The sequence below is a fragment of the Triticum urartu genome, chromosome 3A, assembly GCF_056163025.1.
Source record: "Triticum urartu cultivar PI428250 chromosome 3A, HENAU_Tu73, whole genome shotgun sequence".
NCBI classification, from domain to species: Eukaryota; Viridiplantae; Streptophyta; class Magnoliopsida; order Poales; family Poaceae; genus Triticum; species Triticum urartu.
This window is the reverse complement of record NC_141875.1, coordinates 22,862,271-22,874,417: the sequence shown is the minus strand read 5'-3', so window position 1 is coordinate 22,874,417 and position 12,147 is coordinate 22,862,271. Positions and strand designations below refer to the sequence as shown.

General features: G+C 43.8%; 1 pseudogene; it reads left to right on the top strand.

Moving 5' to 3' along the window:
* The first annotated feature begins 10,846 nt into the window (after positions 1 to 10,846).
* On the top strand, positions 10,847 to 11,795 carry LOC147978011 (uncharacterized; annotated as a pseudogene).
* Positions 11,796 to 12,147: the final 352 nt, after the last annotated feature.

Sequence of the window (12,147 nt, the reverse complement as noted above, 5' to 3'; positions counted from 1 at the left end):
ACAGAAGCAGTCGCCTTGCCACGTTCCCGCGCTGGGTCGTGTGTGTGCTTGGACCGCCCCTCTGGGCGAGGGGGTTCGACCTCCTCCTCCTCCTCTAAGCTGGAGTCGACATTGTCGTCTCCCTTCCCTTCACCGTCGGACTCCCACTCGCCTTGGTCGTCCCCACTCTCACCTCCGCTCGCCTCCCCTTCCTCAGTTGGCTCCTGAGACCCGTTGGGCGTCGAGTACATCTCGGTGGTCGCCTGGAAAACAATAGACAAGACGGAAGTCAATCGACCAACTCAAAGAAGACCAATGCAGAAAACAAGATTTCAGTCGGGAGCATAAAGACATACCTGGTCCACTTCATACGAGTTGTCGAGTGGAGTTACCCTCCTGGCTCCTCGGGGGTTGTCTTTGTTCCCCATGATGCTCAACAGCCACCCCTCCAGCATCTCGTCGGTGACCTCCTCCGGGTGGATCCGAGTGGTGTCATCGAGACCCGAGTACAACCACATCGGGTGGTCACGGGCCTGGAGCGGTTGGATGCGCCTCTGGAGGAAGACCTCCAGCAGGTCCATCCCAGTCATGCCCTCACGGAAAAGCTCAACCACTCGACCGGCCAACACTTTGACTTGGGCCCTTTCCTCCGGCGTCACTTTCAGAGAAGCGGGTTTTTCAGCTCAGTCGAGGGAGAAAGGAGGAAGACCAGTCGACTGTCCTGGGGTCGCCTGGTCCTGACAGTAGAACCAGGTCGCCTGCCAACCACGGACCGACTCCGGGAAAGTAATGGATGGAAAACAACTCTTCCCCCTCGTCTGGATCGCCAAGCCCCCGCACAACTGGATCACCTGCGTCCTCTCGTCACTCGACTTGGCCTTCTTGACCGATTGAGAATGGCAGGTAAAGATGTGCTTGAAAAGTCCCCAATGGGGGTGGCAACCCAAGAAAGCCTCACACATGGAAATGAAAGCGGCAAGGTATACAATGGAGTTGGGAGTAAAGTGGTGGAGCTGCGCTCCGAAGAAGTTCAAGAAGCTCCGGAAAAAAGGATGGGGCGGCAGAGAAAACCCTCGGTCGATGTGGGTGGCTAGAAGCACGCACTCACCGTCGCGGGGTTGAGGTTCGATCTCTCCCCCCGGAAGACGCGCGGCTTCGTGGGGAATGACTCCCCCCTCGACCATGTCGTCGAGATCCTCTTGCCGGAGTACCGACGGCATCCAGTCGCCCTGGATCCAACCTTTGGGCAGAGCGGTCCTAGAGGAAGATCCGCCCCGAGAAGACCTCTTCCCTTTGCCCGCCGCCGCCGCCTTCTTCGCGCGCTCCAGAGCAGTCGTCTTGCCCTTCACCATCGTCGCCGGCGAAATCTCAAACGGGCTCGCGGCGCTAGGGTGAGAACGGAGGTGGCGGAAGGACTTGCGAAGGGAGAGAGGAAGAAGAAAGCAGATGGGAGCGCACTGTTTGGAAACCCCGAAGCCGGCAACTTATAAGGGGCCGCTTCTGAGTGGCTGACTGGTAGGCCCAGGCTATCCAGTCAAATCCCGCGGCAGACGCGTGTGCAGTATGTGGCAAAAAAGGCGACACGGGGATCGAGGAGCTTCCACTTTATCGCTTCCGATTACTACGGCCGCTCCCGCCCCGCGCGCTTCCCAAAATCCGAAATCCCACGACATCCGCGGGCTGCAGAACAACTTGTCAAAACGAAAGACCCCGCCCGCGCCGACGCTCGGTATGTCACAAATCAAGAAATTCACTCGACGAAAGGCCTGGAATGGATCAAGGCGACTGAAAGAGGTTGATGACGTCATCCGTGACGGTTGGCCCAAAACGAGGCACTCACGTAGCCCAAAAAACCAGTCGGAAAGATCTCCAACTCTTTCCCCACTCTAACCTCGATCCATTCGGGGGCTAATGTTGAAGCCATGTACCTAGGGTAGGGGCACGGACCTGTCCAAAGAGCCCTACCCTAGGACATCCCTAGAAGAAGTCACCTTTCAATCGACTTGAAGGTATCCCACTCGACAGGCTCAAGACACTCGACCAAGAAGCTATCACTCGACCATGAAGCCAACCACTCGATTGCCAGGAGACCCATAGTCACTCCGCAGACAAACGGTCAGCTGTTAAGTAGTCTTTATGGTCATTATAGCACTTTATTAGGGGCGTTACAGTAACGCCCGACCTTAAATGTACCTTAAACCCTGCATTACTGAGGGCAGGAGGGGGCCGACGAACTCTATATAAGCCACCCCCCTCCTCAGGATGAAGGGTTCGCACCCCTGTTATTCACACGCCAGTAATCCAATCGACCGCCTCCGGGCACGGAGACGTAGGGCTGTTACTTCCTCCGCGAAGGGCCTGAACTCGTACATCTTGGTGTGTTTACAACTTCCCAATAGCTGAGATCTAGCCTCTCCATACATACCCCCCCTACATCACTGTCAGAGTTAGAACCACGACACCCGCTGTAATCTCTACTTAAAGATGGTGCTCAATGCTATATATTATTTCCCAATGATGTATGGCTATCCTATGATGTTTGAGTAGATCCGTTTTGTCCTATGGCCTATTTGATGATCAAGATTGGTTTGAGTTGCATGTTTTATTATTGGTGCTGTCCTATGGTGCTCTCCGTGTCGCGCAAGCGTGAGGGATCCCCGCTGTAGGGTGTTGCAATATGTTCACGATTCGCTTATAGTGGGTTGCGTGAGTGACTGAAACACAAACCTGAGTAAGAGGGTTGTTGCGTATGGGATAAAGAGGACTTGATGCTTTAATGATATGGTTGGGTTTTACCTTAATGATCTTTAGTAGTTGCGGATGCTTGCTAGAGTTCCAATCATAAGTGCATGTGATCCAGGTAGAGAAAGTATGTTAGCTCATGCCTCTCCCTCATATAAAATTGCAATAATGATTACCGGTCTAGTTATCGATTGCCTAGGGACAAATAACTTTCTCGTAACAAAAAGCTATTTACTAAAACTAAATTAGTTGTGTCTTTATCTAAACAGCCCCTACTTTTTATTTACATACTCTTTATTATCTTGCAAACCTATCCAAAAACACCTACATAATACTTCTAGTTTCATACTTGTTCTAGGTAAAGCGAACATTAAGCGCACGTAGAGTTGTATCGGTGGTTGATAGAACTTGACGGAATATTTGTTCTACCGTTAGCTCCTTGTTGGGTTCGACAATCTTACTTATCGAAAAAGGCTACAATTGATCCCCTATACTTGTGGGTTATCAAGACCTTTTTCTGGCGCCGTTGCCGGGTAGCAATAGCGTGGGGTGAATATTCTCATGTGCGCTTGTTTGCTTTATCACTAAGTAGTTTTTATTTGTTTTTCTTAGTTGTTATTTATCTTTAGTTATGGATATGGAACACGAAATACCAAAAAAAATTAGGTGTACTTGCTGCTCATGGAGATGAGGAACCTCCTAAAACCCTTGATGCTCATTATGTGAAAGATATTATGTACTACTTTGATAATCCTGAGAAAACCCCATTCAATTATGTAATGGGAGTAACGTTGGATCAACGTGAATACTTTAGGGATTACCGCTTGACACAAAAAGGGAAACTATTATGGGATCAAATTCATATATTGAGGTGGTATGCTCGGCAAGTATGCTTGAGTTATGATTATACTTGTTGCTCTAGGATGAAGGCTCCGCACCTTCCCTTTTCATGTGAATTTAATGATAATGAAACCTTGGCTTCTTATGCTAATGGTATATATGATTACTATGATGTGGAACAAATAGAAGAATTTGTTGCTTTTAAGGGTGCTTATGAAATTGAATCTTTGTTTGAAAAGCATGAAGCTTATGATGATGATGTTTATAGGCCTGAAAATTTAGCTATCTTACAATATTTCTATGATAATTATGAATATAATTCCTATATTATTGCGCTTATTGAGAAAGTCTCCGCTGCCCAAGAAGAGACTAATATTTTGCAGGAATCTATGGAAGAAGAAATTGATGAAACTGTGAGCTCATTGGATGAAAAAGATGAGGAGGCGAGCGAAGAACAAAAGGAGGAAGAGCGGATTGATCACCCGTGCCCACCTTCTAATGAGAGTAACTCTTCAACTCATACATTTTTTAATTTCCCTTCATGCTTACCGAAGGATGAATTCTATGATCCCGTTGATTCTTTTGAAATATCCCTTTTTGATGATGCTTGCTATGCTTGTGGCCAAGATGCCAATATGAATTATGCTTATGGAGATGAACTTGCTATAGTTCCTTATGTTAAACATGAAATTGTTGCTATTGCACCCACACATGATAGTCCTATTATCTTTTTGAATTCTCCAAACTACATTATATCGGAGAAGTTTGTGCTTATTAAGGATTATATTGATGGGTTGCCTTTTACTGTTGCACATGATGATTTTGATAGATATAATATGCATGTGCTTTCTGCTCCTACTTGCAATTATTATGAGAGAGGAACTATATCTCCACCTCTGTATGTTTCCAACACGATAAAATTGCAAGAAACTGTTTATACTATGCATTGGCCTTTACTTTGTGTGCATGAATTGTTCTTTTATGACATGTTGATGCATAGGAAGAGAGTTAGACTTCGTTGTTGCATGATATATGTTACTTTGTGCTCACTACTAAATTATAAATTATTGCTAATTAAAATTGGCTTTGATATACCTTGGGATCTGGGTGGATTCACTACTTGAGCACTATATGCCTAGCTTCATGGCTTTAAAGAAAGCGCTGCCAGGGAGACAACCCGGAAGTTTTAGAGAGTCATTTGTTTCTGTTGAGTGCTTTCATATAGTTTAAAAACAACAAAAATAAAGAGGGGAACCCAAAATTTTTTCAAAAAGGAAAGTGAAAGTGAGAGAGACAAGCATTGTTGAAGTGGGAGCTAGCCTTGAACTTGGTTCATGCTCATGGAAACTTTGTGAATCTTGATTACAGAAACTTTTCAACAAAAATAATTATCCCCTTGTACAATTCCATTGTATTATAAAAATAATGTGCCAAGGTTTGCCTTTAGGATGTTTACAATGCTTGTTGGTTTGTACGGTGCAGGGCAGAAACTTTGGCTGTAGTGCGCGATTTTACATTTTTACTGGAACGTCAAACGGTTCTGATTCTTTTTGCACTGTCTTTCTGTACAAATTATTTATGTTTCCTAATTTTTGTAGAATATGTCAAGTATTATAGGTATGGTGAATGTTCAGATTGTTACAGACTGTTCTGTTTTAGACAGATTCTGTTTTTGATGCATAGTTTGCTTGTTTTGATGAAACTATCGATTCATATCACTGGATTAAGCCATGTAAAAGTTATACTACAGTAGACAAAATGAGAAAACAAAATATGAATTGGTTTGCAACAGTACTTAGAGTAGTGCTTTTCTTTATTATATTAACGGATCTTACCGAGTTTTCTGTTGAAGTTTTGTGTGGATGAAGTGTTCGATGATCGAGAAGGTCTCGATGTGAGAAGAAGGAAGAGAGGCAAGAGCTGAAGCTTGGGGATGCCCGAGGCACCCCAAGTAAATATTCAAGGAGACTCAAGAATCTAAGCTTGGGGATGCCCCGGAAGGCATCCCCTCTTTCTTCAACAAGTATCGGTACGTTTTTGGATTCGTTTCGTTCATGCGATATGTGCAATCTTGGAGCGTCTTTTGCATTTAGTTTTCATTTTTCTTTTATGCACCATGCTGGTATGAGATAGTCCTTGGTTGATTTATAGAATGCTCTATGCACTTCACTTATATCTTTTGAGTATGGCTTTATAGAATGCTTCATGTGCTTCACTTATATCATTTGAAGTTTGGATAGCCTGTTTCTCTTTACATAGAAAACCGCCATTCGTATAATTCTCTTTTGCTTCACTTATGATTGTTAGAGTGTGGGCATATCTTTTGTAGAAAGATTTAAACTCTTTTGCTTCACTTATATCTATTTAGAGAGATGACAGGAACTGGTCATTCACGTGTTTAGTCATAAAATCCTACATAAAACTTGTAGATCACTGAATATGATATGTTTGATTCCTTGCAATAGTTTTGTGATATAAAGATGGTGATATTAGAGTCATGCTAGTGGGTAGTTGTGAATTAGTAGAAATACCTGTGTTGAGGTTTGTGATTCCCGTAGCATGAACGTATGGTGAACCGTTATGTAACGAAGTCGGAGCATGACGTATTTATTGATTGTCTTCCTTATGAGTGGCGGTCGGGGACGAGCGATGGTCTTTTCCTACCAATCTATCCCTCTAGGGGCATGCTTAGTAGTACTTTGCATCGAGGGCTAATAAAATTTTGCAATAAGTATGTGAGTTGTTTATGACTAATGTTGAGTCCGTGGATTATACGCACTCTCACCCTTCCATCATTGCTAGCCTCTCTAGTATCGCGCAACTTTCGCCGGTACCATAAACCCACCATATACCTTCCTCAAAATAGCCACCATACCTACCTATCATGGCATTTCCATAGCCATTCTGAGATATATTGCCATGCAACTTCCATCATCATCATATACATGACTTTGAGCATTCATTGTCATATTGCTTTGCATGATCATAAGATAGCTAGCATGATGTTTTCATGGCTTGTCAGTTTTTGATGTCATTGCTACGCTAGATCATTGCACATCCCGATACACCGCTGGAGGCATTCATATAGAGTCATATCTTTGTTCTAGTATCTAGTTGTAATATCGAGTTGTAAGTAAATAAAAATGTGATGATCATCATCATTAGAGAATTGCCCCAGCGAGGAAAGGATGATGGAGACTATGATTCCCCCACAAGTCGGGATGAGACTCCAGACGAAAAAAATAGTAATAAAAAATGCCAAAAAAGAGAAGGCCCAAAAAATGAGAGAAAAAGAGAGAAGGGGCAATGTTACTATCCTTTTACCACACTTGTGCTTCAAAGTAGCACCATGTTCTTCATATAGAGAGTCTCTTGAGTTATCACTTTCATATACTAGTGGGGATTTTCATTATTAAACTTGGCTTGTATATTCCGATGATGGGCTTCCTCAAATGCCCGAGGTCTTCATGAGCAAGCAAGTTGGATGCACACCCACTTAGTTTTCAGTCTGTGCTTTCATACACTTATAGCTCTTAGTGCATCCGTTGCATGGCAATTCCTACTCACTCACATTGATATCTATTGATGGTCATCTCCATAGCCCGTTGATACGCCTAGTTGATGTGAGACTATCTTCTCCTTTTTGTCTTCTCCACTACCACCATTCTATTCCACCTATAGTGCTATATCCATGGCTCACGCTCATGTATTGCATGGCGGTTGAAAATGCTGAAGCGCATTAAAAAGTATGAACCAATTGCTCGGCTTGTCATCGAGGTTGTGCATGATGTGAATATTTTGTGTGGTGAAGATGGAGCATAGCCGGACTATATGATTTTGTAAAGATAACTTTCTTTGGCCTTGTTATTTTGAAAATACATGATTGCTTTATTAGTGGGCTTGAAGTATTATTGTTTTTATGTCAAAAGATAGACTATTGCTTTGAATCACTCATGTCTTAATATTCATGCCATGATTAGATTACATGATCAAGATTATGCTAGGTAGCATTCCACATCAAAATTATCTTTTTTATCATTTACCTACTCGAGGATGAGCCGGAATTAAGCTTGGGGATGCTGATACGTCTCCATCATATCTATAATTTTTGATTGTTCCATGCCAATATTCTACAACTTTCATATACTTTTGGCAACTTTTTATACTATTTTTGGGACTAACATATTGATCCAGTGCCCAGTGTCAGTTCCTGTTTGTTGCATGTTTTTTGTTTCGCAGAATATCCATATCAAAAGGAGTCCAAACGGGATAAAAATTGACAGAGATTTTTTTGGAATATATATGATTTTTGGGGGGAAAATCCATGCAGGACGATGCCCGAGGGGGCCACGAGGCAGGGGGCAGGCGCGCCCCTGACCCTCATGGCCACCCCGTAAGGCGGTTGGTGCCCTTCTTTCGCTGCAAGAAAGCTAATATCCGGATAGATATCGTGTTAAAATTTCAGCCCAATCGGAGTTATGGATCCCCGGGAATATAAAAAACGGTGAAAGGGTAGAATCTGAGAACGCAAAACAGAGAGAGACAGAGAGACAGATCCAATCTCAGAGGGGCTCTCGCCCCTACCACGCCATGGAGGCCAAGGACCAGAGGGGAAACCCTTCTCCCATCTAGGGAGGAGGTCAAGGAAGAAGAAGACGAAGGGGCCCCCTCTCCCCTTCTCTTTCGGTGGCGCCGGAATGCTGCCGTGGCCATCATCATCAACGCAATCTTCACCAACAACTTCACCGCCATCATCACCAGCTCTTCCCCCCTCTATGCAGCGGTGTAACCTCTCTCTTACCCGCTGTAATCTCTACTTAAACTTGGTGCTCAACGCTATATATTATTTCCCAATGATGTATGGCTATCCTATGATGTTTGAGTAGATCCGTTTTGTCCTATGGCCTATTTGATGATCAAGATTGGTTTGAGTTGCATGTTTTATTATTGGTGCTGTCCTATGGTGCTCTCCGTGTCGCGCAAGCGTGAGGGATCCCCGCTGTAGGGTGTTGCAATACGTTCATGATTCACTTATAGTGGGTTGCATGAGTGACTGAAACACAAACCCGAGTAAGGGGGTTGTTGCGTATGGGATAAAGAGGACTTGATGCTTTAATGCTATGGTTGGGTTTTACCTTAATGATCTTTAGTAGTTGCGGATGCTTGCTAGAGTTCCAATCATAAGTGCATATGATCCAAGTAGAGAAAGTATGTTAGCTTATGCCCCTCCCTCATATAAAATTGCCATAATGATTACCGGTCTAGTTATCGATTGCCTAGGGACAAATAACTTTCTCATAACAAAAAGCTCTTTACTAAAACTAACTTAGTTGTGTCTTTATCTAAACAGCCCCTACTTTTTATTTACATACTATTTATTATCTTGCAAACCTGTCCAAAAACACCTACATAATACTTCTAGTTTCATACTTGTTCTAGGTAAAGCGAACATTAAGCGTAGAGTTGTATCGGTGGTTGATAGAACTTGAGGGAATATTTGTTCTACCTTTAGCTCCTCGTTGGGTTCGACAATCTTACTTATCGAAAGAGGCTACAATTGATCCCCAATACTTGCGGGTTATCAGATACTAGGGATTAAACCCTAAAAAACTAACTCGATTACATGATAAATCTCATCCTACCCATCACCGTCCAGCAAGCCTATGATGGAATTACTCACGCACGGTGGTGAGCATCATGAAATTGGTGATGGAGGAAGGTTGATGATGACGATGGCGACGGATTCCGCTCTCCGGAGCCCCGAACGGACTCCAGATCAGACCTCTCGAGAGAGATTAGGGCTTGGCAACGGCTTCGTATTGTAAAACGCGATGACTCCTTCTCTCTGATTTTTTTCTCCCTGAACATGAATATATAGAGTTGGAGTTGACGTCGATGGAGCCTTAGGGGGCCCACGAGACTGGGGGCGTGCCCCCCACTCTCGTGGATAGGGTGTGGGCCCCCTGGTGTTGATTCTTTCGTCAGTATTTTTTATAAATTCCTAAAATATTCTGCGTGAAGTTTCAGGTCATTCCGAGAACTTTTATTTCTGCACAAAAATAACACCATGGCAATTCTGCTGAAAACAACATCAGTACGGGTTAGTTCCATTCAAATCATGCAAGTTAGAGTCCAAAACAAGGTCAAAAGTGTTTGGAAAAGAAGATACGATGGTGATGTATCACTCACCAAATGCGCCGCGTAGCCGCCTTTTCACTTCGGGGCCCGCATAGCGCCCACCGCTGCGCGAGGGCGGAGACGCCGCGACGCCGTCGTGCCCTGGCCGACGCGCGGAATGCTCCTGCGCCTTGCCGGCGCTTTTATGGACGCGCGCGTGTACGCGCCGTCGCCCTGCATGTCACCGTCGACCCCAACGGCCGGCGCACCTCTCACCCACCGAACGAAGCGCCATGTGTGCGTGCACCGGAGCCACGCTCGACGGGGGTGCACGCAGGATTCATCCTGCTGCATGCTCCTCCGACGAGTGCAGCCGCCGCGCCGCCATGGCCTGCGCGCCTCGAGCCGCCGTCGAACGCCGTCCCTGCTCACTGTACAAGCATGAAATGCGGTGGGGGGGGGGGTCACAGGGGCAATGCGCTAGGGTTCTGGCCAGGCATTTGTTTTGTTCCAGCCGTGATCGACGCGAACCGTTGATTTCCATCGGACGGCTGGCAGCAACGCTCAGCTCCGCTGCAGGCCTGGGGGCACTTAATGGGACATATCCGGCTGTGGTCTCCGTCCCAGGTTATGTCAGTCAAGCGAAAAAAACTTCTGCTGGGCTGGGCCGTTTTACGTGTAGCTGTGGGTATTTCAGGCACATATATTTTGGCCGCTTTCTGTCTTTTCCAGTGCACTTTTTAGTTAATACACATTATGGTTTTGCACTGTTGTTAGCCAGAAAATATCTTAGATAATAATGAATTAAAACATGCTATTATTCTAGGTAAAATTGAACCAACGAGATATTTTATTCAGGATTTATTATGTGTTTGCATGATGAATTTTTTTAGACATAAAAAATAATGATATTTTTCTTATGTTGATGTCTAAATTGAGAATGAAATGACTCTGATTTTAATTCGGACCAACGTTATTTTATTATTATGAGTCATCACTTATGATATTTTAATTCCATGTTTTTCTGCCCAACTGTGTTTTGACATGGAGTTGAAATTAAATACATGGCATGTCTATTTTATTTTACCAACATAAAATTTCATATTCATGTCAATTACTCATAAACTCTTTCATGTCCATTACAGCTTCCACTGCGTTTACTGTCGAACCGTTGACAGGTAGTAACTTCCCTCGTTGGAAGAACTCGATGGAATTATGCCTAGCCGTTCGTCAGTTTGATTATGCTTTACGGGAGGATAAACCCGTGGCTCCTGCTTTTGTTCTCACGGGGTATGCTGAACTAAAGAAAACTTATGATTCCAAGATGGAGATATGGGAAAATTCAAATCACATTGCTATGCTTGTGATGAGATCATCCATATCACCTGACATAATTGGGGCACAACCCAAGAAAGATACTCCTAAGGAATTCATGGCAGCCCTGGAGGAGCAATTCAAAGGCTTCGACAAGGTTTATGGACAAGAACTTGTTCACAAGCTCCTTGGGAAGTATAATAATGATAGTGATATCACGGCTCACATTTTAAAGATGGTGAATGCTTGTAACAAATTGAAGGCATTACAATGTGAGCTCAATGACAATCTCCTTGTCATCATGATCTTGGACTCCCTCCCTGAATAGTTTGATCAATTTAATATTAACTATAACTCTCTTAAAGAGAAATGGACAATCGCGGAGATATCTCCAAGAATTGTCGAGAAAGAAGAGAGGATTAAGAGGCAAGGAAAGGACCAAGCCTTTTTGGTTGGCTCCTCCAAGAGAAAACACGATGGAGCAAGCTCTTCTAAGCAACAGCCACAAAAGAAGTTCTTTAAGAAAAATTCATCAAAAGGAAAGGAGAAGGTGGATGATAAGCCTAAAGACAACAAGTGCAATTCTGCAAGAATGATGGTCATTATCAGAAAGACCGTCCAGAATTCCTCGAATGGTTGATGAAGAAAGGTACTGATGAAATTACTTTCATTGAAGAAATGTTATATGTTGATTACTCTACTACCTCTTGGTGGATTGATTCAGGTGCAACTTCTCATGTTGCTAATTCCATGTAGGACTCAAATATAATCCAAACCATGGCAAAGGGGGCGAGAAGACTTAAGGAGCAAATGGAGTCGAAGTTGATGTTGAAGCCATAGGGTCAATCACCTTAGAACTCCACACTAGCTTCCGTCTTCATTTAAATAATGTTCTTTATGTCCCTACCTTAAGTAGGAATTTGATTTCTGTCTCTTGCCTAGATGATAAGATGTTTGAGAGCAAGTTTGGGAACAAACAATTTGTTTTGAATAATTGTAATAAGAACGTAGGCCTCGGTGTCAGACAAGGCCAATTATATATGTTATCATTGAATGATTCTATCCTGCATGTGAGTGATGTATGTAATATTGACAAGAAAAGGAAGGGTACGAGTACCTCTTCGAAATTGTGGCACCGTCGTTTAGGCCACATTT